This window comes from Conger conger, chromosome 11 (genome assembly GCF_963514075.1).
Source record: "Conger conger chromosome 11, fConCon1.1, whole genome shotgun sequence".
Taxonomy (NCBI): Eukaryota; Metazoa; Chordata; class Actinopteri; order Anguilliformes; family Congridae; genus Conger; species Conger conger.
In genome coordinates this window covers 3,023,510-3,032,199 of record NC_083770.1, presented here as the reverse complement: position 1 = coordinate 3,032,199, position 8,690 = coordinate 3,023,510, and positions in this window count along the sequence as shown.

The window sequence follows — 8,690 nt, the reverse complement described above, 5'->3', positions numbered from 1 at the left end:
TTTATTATGTTCGGCTTCATTTCAATGAATGAGATAAGTTTTAATAATCTGTTTTTAGGCTTGGGTTTCTCATGCCTGTCTGGGGAAAAGCTTGTGAAACGCCACGTGGATTATACCCTGCTCCCTCTGGGACAGCTGCACATACGGTTTCCATCAGGAGTCAGCGGGACTGCCTTCCCGCCGTGAAACATTGGCTTTTGTCGCCATCTTGTGGCCAGTAACATCCTATTGATATTATTCAAAATTCCTTAGGAGCCTATCGGCCCATATAATCACGAATAAAATGCATGTATGCTTTATATAAAACATATGTACAATAAAGCCAAGTAACTTTTTATTCTGAAACAAGAGCAGGGTTGTACATAAATAACATGAGATAAATAACAAACACACATGAGGCCTTAGTTAGTCTCTTCATAATGTCATTGTACAAGCTTTTTTTGTAATTTTGTTGTTACACATTAAAATAATACATTGATATACTGTTCAATATACTGTATATAATGTTTCTATAACAGCTAATAATATTTGGCCAAAACTAAGATAAAATGCTATAAGCAAACAGAGAATGTAGGATAAAAAGGTATTCAATAACCCAATTGATCATTTCAAAACATCACCAGTAAGAAAATTCAACAGTTTGGTGCCAGGGTACATAAACCTGATTAGATAACTTTATAACTTATTTGTCATCTTAAAAAATATTTTTTCTTTAGTTTTTGTAGTGGGAAGATTACTGAAAGTACACTTTGGAAACATTTTATTTTTGCAACCATGCATATGCATATGTTCAAACGTATGGGAAAACAATAACTCAATTCAGACGACACAGATGGTAATTGACCATCACAAGCCGGGTAATGGATACAAAAAAAAAAAGATAAACAGTGAAATATACCACTTAACACTGTAATAATAAAATTAAGTAACCCAAGGATCACAATTTAAGAATCGCTGAGATTGGTTGTGTCTTGGGGTCACCAAGTCTAAAAAGAAAAAGAAAACATAAAATACCACCTCCATACCAACTGACAGTTTAGAAGTGTGGCACAAAGACAGGCCTTACTGAGCACAATAAACACGCCCAAGCAGCCAAACATCAATTATGACTGGAAGAGAGGAATGAGAATGTTCTATGGTCAGATGAGAGAAGAATTGAATGTTTTGGCCAAACACACCATGTTTGGTGGGAAAATGGAATGCATACAAGGAGAAGTATCTCATACCAACTGTCAAATATGATGGTGGGTCATTGATGTTTAAGAAATGTTTTGCTGCCAGTGGTCCAGTGGCACCATTTAAGATCAATGGCACAATGGTTTCAACAAAGTGCCAGGAAATCTTTGCAGAAAACCTGGTTGCCTCTGCTAGGAAGCTGAGTCTTAGTCATAGGTAGATTGTCCATCAAAATCCACACAGACATGGTTAAGTAAAAACAACAATCCCATGAAAAACCTGTGGTCTGAACTGAAGACGGGGGTATGCCAAGAATACAATGATTTTAAAATGTTCTGCATAGAGAAATGGTAAAAAATCGCTCCAACTGTGTTCTCAAACCATACCAAAAATTATAGGAAAAGATTTGTAGCTGTCATCTTTAGCAAGGGTGTTTGCGCAAAGTATTAAACCAGGAGTGCCAATAATTGTGGAACCTGTTTTTTGGGGAAATACTTTTTTATTAAAAAAATTTGAGAATCATTAATAAAGCACTGCTATTTACACATGTTGGGAAATCAAGGTTAAGTCAATGTTTACAGCATTTTTGTGCATATTTATCAAGGGTGACAGTAATTCTGGAGCCCACTGAATATAACCTTTGCACAGTACTGTACAGTAAGTTTTATGCAGGTGCGAAAAAATGCTGTAAAATAAGAGCGCTTTCAAAAATACTAATTTTAATTGTTTATTTTTATCAATTAACAATATTTGATGTGACCACCCTTTGCCTTCAGCTGTGTAGGAGAGATAAAACTGGGTGAGGCACAGCCAAACTCTGCTTCCAACGTGAGGCTGCTGAAGACAGTTTAATGTCAGAAGTCATACAAATATTGAAAGCAGTCTTACTTACATTTTTTCACACCTGCCTAAACCTTTTGCACAGTACTGTAAATATATATATATATATATATATATATTTTTCAGTGGGCTCAAGAACTATTGGAATCCCTTACAAAAAATAAAGAACAAATGCTGTATTTAGGGCGGCACGGATGGTGCAGTGGGTAGCACTGCCGCCTCACAGCAAGGAGGTCCTGGGTTCGAATCCCCGTCGGCCGGGGCCTCTCTGTGTGGAGTTTGCATGTTCTCCCCGTGTCTGCGTGGGTTTCCTCCGGGTACTCCGGTTTCCTCCCACAGTCCAAAGACATGCAGGTTAGGCTGATTGGAGAGTCTAAATTGCCCGTAGGTATGAGTGTGTGAGTGAATGGAGTGTGTGCCCTGCGATGGACTGGGTGTATTCCTGCCTTTCGCCCAATGTATGCTGGGATAGGCTCCAGCCCCCCTGTGACCCTGTTCAGGATAAGCAGGTTCGGATAATGGATGGATGGATGCTGTATTTAGTAAACAAAACAGATAATCTGTGTCTTCTTCAAACATATAGAAAAACTATATTCTTATACATTTGTTCTCATATTTCTTTTTTTTAAGTAATCAATTTTTTTCCATAGGTGTGAAAATCAATGTTAACAATTATTGTCAATGTATACTTTATATATGGTTAATATCAGTCTAAACCTTGACGTGGATGGGCTATAGCTTCAGAAAGTATTCAGACCCTTCACTTTTTTGCGCACTTTATTGTGCACAATTTTAACACAATAAAACATTTTTGCCCATCAATCTACACTTAATAACCCATAATGACAAAGTGAAAACATGATTTTCATCAATTTGCAAACATTTCTGAGAACATGTGTTCAATTTGTCATTATGGGTTATTGAGTGTAAATTGATGGGGAAATTTTTTTTATTAATCTAAAATTAGACACAATAAAATGTTCAAAAAGTGAAACTACTTTCCTAAGCCACTGTAGTTTCTCAAGTAGTAAAAATAAATAAGTTATGTGCAGCTTGACTCTTCATTAAATCATTTTCTATTTGGGTTTACCCCTTCATAATAGTCCTGCTATGTGGATGATTATCCAGGTGGAAAATAAATAAATAAAAAATGCATGAATTAATCCAATGAATCACTACAGTCCTGAACAAGAACATTGAAAGGTACAGATATTATGATGTTTATTTATTTAACAGGGGCATGCACAACGCAACCATTGGGCCAGAGTTAGCTATATAGCTCATTTACATCTGCAGTCCCCGGGTAGGAAGATATTCAAAACAATACAAACAATACAATACAAATAATTAAAAGCAATGCAATTAGCAAAACCTACAAAGAGTACATCATCATATACATCCGGCACATATCTGCAAACCAAAGAAAACTGTCAAAAGTCAATAAATTCCACTTTTGAATGATGGTACAATAATGGTAGCTCCTTGGTTTTTTTATCAAGAAATTTTATAATTTGTTTGTAAAGAGTGTATAATGGTTTTAGTGTAGTCACACCTGCCTGGGACCAGCTCATAGCACAGTAAGATAGGTGCAAGAAAATGAATGCGGCGCATTTATCTAACATGAGCCAAATGAAATTGATCGGAAATGCATTTGTACAAATGGTCTCAGCTGTCCGTATTGAGTGCGGAAATGAAAGTGCTTTTATTATTCCATTAATTCAGATTTTATTTTGATTTAGAGTGGCAAAATTACTTTAATAAGAATTGAATATTACAATTAATCATATCATATAGAAATGCAGCATTCAACATTAAAATGGATGATGTTTTATTGCGATAATCCTGATTAAGCTTAAGTGGAGTTGAATATAACTAAATTCTGTAAAATACGTAAACAAAGTTTGCTATAAATAGGGCATCCAGTCATAGCTTAGACATCCGTTGCTATGGTTGATCTCATTTACATTTACATTATATATACATTTATTGCTTTAATAGAATATTATTCGGAGAGAGTGCACATTCCAAGACCAAGCCGGTTTCAGTGATGAGGCTGCCCAGACGCCTCCTCCTCAGTTTGTGCCACAGACTGGAGCAGAACTCAGAAGATCCACACACCTTCCACACACCTTCCACACACCTTCCACGCGCCTTCCACACGCCTTCCACACACCTTCCACGCGCCTTCCACACGCCGTCCACACGCCGTCCACACGCCTTCCACATGCCTTCCACACGCCTTCTACACGCCTTCCACACGCCTTCAACACCTTCAGGGCATTATGAATCAGTGATGCCGTTTGGACTCAGGCCCTGATAAACGATGTGTTGCGTGACATCATCAATCATTTTGTGTTTGTCTATCTGGATGATATTTTGATTTTTTCCAGGTCACGTCACGAGCACTTCCAGCATGTGTGTCAGGTCCTTCAGAGACTCCTGAAGAATCATCTGTTTGTTAAGCCAGAGAAGTGTGAATTTCATGTTAACAAGGTGTCATTTCTTGGTTTTAATATCAAACAGGGTCAGGTGCAGATGGATCCTAAGAAAACTAAGGCTGTGCGAGACTGGCCCATTCCCAGGAGTGTGAAGGAAGTCCAGCAATTCCTCAGGTTTGCAAACTTTTACCGAAGGTTCATCAGAGGTTTTAGTTCTGTGGCTGCTCCTATTTCTGCCCTTACAAAAAAGACAGGTACCCTTTTGCATGGACTCCTGAGGCAGACCATGCTTTCCGAAGTCTCAAGGACCGCTTCTCCTCAGCGCCCATATTGACATTATCTAATCCCTCTCTGCCGTTTATTGTAGAGGTGGATGCCTCCAGTGTGGGTGTTGGAGCTGTTCTGTCCCAGCGCTCGACGGATGGGAAAATACACCCATGTGCCTTCTTGTCGCATCGCCTTACTCCCACTGAGGTGAGGTATGATGTGGGGGACCGGGAGCTGCTGGTGGTGAAGATGGCTCTGGAAGAGTGGCGTCACTGGCTGGAAGGGGCCCAGCATCCTTTTTTGGTCTGGACGGACCACCGGAACCTGGAGTACCTTCAGCAGGCCAAACGCCTGAATCCTCGGCAAGCTCGGTGGGCATTATTCTTCGGCCGGTTCGACTTCACCTTGTCCTATCGACCTGGTTCCAAGAACGGGAAACCCGATGCCCTCTCCAGGCAGTTTGTGTCTGAAAATCGGGAAGAAGACATGGGACCAGTCCTTTCCCCTACAAGAATCATCGCACCCGTCCGTTGGGGAATCGAGACGGTAGTCAGACAGGCTCTTCAGCAGGATCCTGGCCCTGGCCCTGCACCGGCTGGTAAACTGTTTGTTCTCCAGTGGGGCCACTCCTCACCTCACTGCACATCAGGGCGCCCAAAGGACTCTGGAGTTCCTAAGGCGACGCTTTCGGTGGCCTGAAATGGACAGGGAGGTGAAGGACTTTGTTGCAGCATGCACTACCTGTGTCCGAAGCAAAGACCTGCATCAGCATCCTCAAGGGTTGCTTCTACCACTCCCTACTCCCAGTCGGCCCTGGTCGCACCTGTCCATGGACTTTGTAACAGGCCTACCCGTCTCAGAAGGTAGCACTGTCATTTTGGTTATTGTTGACAGGTTCTCCAAAGCCTGCAAATTAATACCTCTACCTAAATTACCTTCTGCACTTGAGACTGCTAAACTTGTGTTTCATCACGTTTCGAGTTTTTGGTCTGCCACAGGACATTGTCTCCGACAGATGTCCCCAGTTTTCCTCCTGTGTCTGGCGAACCATCTGCCGGCTCATTGGGGCCACTGCCAGCCTGTCCTCTTGCTTCCACCCCCAGTCCAATGGCCAGACAGAAAGGGTAAATCAGGAGATGGAGGCCACCCTTCGGAGCTTGGTTGCGGAAAACCTTTCCACTTGGAGCTCCAAGTTGCCGTGGACAGAGTACGCTCACAACACCCTCCAGTCCTCCTCCACTGGCCTTTCCCCATTCCAGTGCCAGTTTGGGTTCCAGCCACCCTTGTTCCCCGAACAAGAGAATGAAACAGCCGTGCCATCTGCTCTGCACTTTGTGAGGCGGTGCAGACGAACCTGGAAGAGGGTCCGTCAGGCACTGCTTCGCATGGCCAGACGGAACCAGGAGCAGGCCAACCGCCACCGAGGGCCAGCTCCTTGCTTCCGCCCTGGACAGAGGGTCTGGCTGTCTTCCAGGGATCTACTGTTACGGGTGGAATCCCGTAAACTGGCCCCACGCTACATCGGCCCTTTCAAGGTTACCCATCGGGTCAATCCAGTGACCTACAGACTCGAATTGCCCCGATCCATGAGAATCCACCCCACTTTTCACGTTTCCCGTTTTAAGACCCGTTCTTACCTCTCCTTTTGCCCCAGCTCCCAAGCCCCCTCCTCCACCCCGTATGGTTGATGGTCAACCAGTCTACACTGTCCACCGGCTGCTGGACTCCCATCGGGTCCAGCGGTCTGTCCAGTACCTGGTGGATTGGGAGGACTACGGCCCGGAAGAACGGTCATGGGTCCCTGCCCGGAACATTATTGACAAGACTTTGATCAGAGACTTTCACCAACAGCATCCCGGTCGTCCTGGGAACGCCAAGAGACATTCCTAGATTCTGTCACATTGTTGAACTCTTGGTTGTTATCCACTAGGTGTCACTGTATTTGATTTTTGTTAAACTGCCTAATTGTCTTGTTTAACCCACCTGTTATTCAGTCATGTGATTTGTGTAGCCCGTTGTCTCTTGTATTTAAGCCCGGTCTTTTCACCATGTCTTCACTGAACCCTCTGAGTAACTTTGTCTGATCTTCTGTCAACTAGAACCTTGATTGCCTTTTTGGATTTAAGGATTGAACTCTGTTTTTGGATTTTTTTCATACATCTGAAAATAAATCATTGAGCTATACCTGCAGTTGCTCCGCAATTGAGTCATCCTCAGTCCTTGATGGTTTAGGGGATTGGACTCTGACTAGCACACCAGAGACCCGGGTTCTAGACCCGACTTTGATACTTGTATACTAATATATTAATTGAGGTCCATTGATTGTCCATTGATTTGTCAAAAACATGTCAATTGTACTTGTTCTTTGGTAAAACATGACCCAAGCCATTTGGGACCCACTTTGAAGGTTTTATAATCATGATCCATTTCCAAATTAGGTCTGTATCTATAATTTATCCTACTCTGGAAACTGTTGTTATATTGATAGAAAATGGTCTAGGTTTGTCCTGCAGTAAGTGATTTACAGTGTCTGACCCTATGTATAAGGTCTGTAAGAAAGCCTCTTACAGGCTCCTCACATTCTCTGCAGAAATGCCCCAAGGCTCAGTCTTGGGTTCATCTCCATTTGCTTTGAAACCCTCATTTCCCATGGTCTCGTGTTTACATCTGTACCCTCTCGCTTTCTCTGGTGTGCCCTTGGGTTTCCCCTCAAAGTGACATCTTCTAATCTTCACTTCACTAATAATCCAATAATTGCATTTCTTCCTTTCATTCCTTTTAGTGGCCTCTCCATTCCCCTGGGGTCTATCTCTTTCTCCCTCCCCTCCACATTTTAAAACCTGTACGGCTGGTAAGGTGCTCAGTATCCCCTGTATATTTTTTCTCAGCTGTAGCCACAGTTGTTTTGGCACATTAATCTTTTGTGAAGTGAATCTTGTGAACACAATATTATCACTTGGTCCTGGGGGACCCCTGTGTATGCTGGTTGTCATTCCAACCATGATTGTAACCCCAGAATTTTTAACAAGCTGTTCATTTTTCTTAATCAGGTGCTTTTCATGTTTAGAGGGATTATTTACCCTTATGTAGCCATATTGTGTTAACACAGCTATGCATTCCATGAAGTCCCAAGTTCACATTGTGCTTATTGTGCTATATGGCCACAACTGCATAAAAAGAGGTAACAAAAATATGAAACTGATCAAATTCAGGACTGAGGTGAATCAATAGGCTCCTAATTGGAGTCAAACACATGTGTTTATGTTCTTTCATAGGGTAATATTTAGGTTTTCTTAGCAAACTGTAACCTGTTTGTGTCCTGTTTGTGCAGCTAACTAGTGCTTTGCATCTTGCAGTGTAGCCTCTGTATTTCTTGTGAAGTTTGTGAAGAAATACTTCTGCAGACAGTATTTGCTGAAACACCCACAACAGATTGGCAGGTGTTTGGGTTTTTTTTTCATTATGGCAAGAATTCTCTAGTCATAAACTGTCGAGGCCTACCAGTCCCTTTGGGATTATTGAGATCATCAGTGGTCTCTTTCTTCTTAATTATGATCCAAACAGTATATTTTTAACATTAAGTCTTTTGATTGGCCTATATCTGAGAGTTTTTCCCCCTTATTTCACAGCTTCATAATGGCTTCTTTACTCTCATTGGCAAAACTCCTTGACAAGGCAGTCTCCGAAGGCAATCAAAGCGCTGAAATCAAGACTAGAGATAAAATCTCTCTTTTACCTCAGCTGTGGACGTGATTGAACACACCTGACTGATCAAAAACACCTGTGAAGCCTTTTGTCCCAAATATTATCTTGCCCTGAAATTTGGGGACTATATATAAAATTGGCTGTAATCCCTAAACCGAAAATTAAAGGTCACAACCTGCACTTTAACCACTAATCAGAGTATGGTTAAGGTTCAGTTTTAAACTAGTGAGGGAGGTGATATTTTAGAAATTTGAAGGTGAGAAT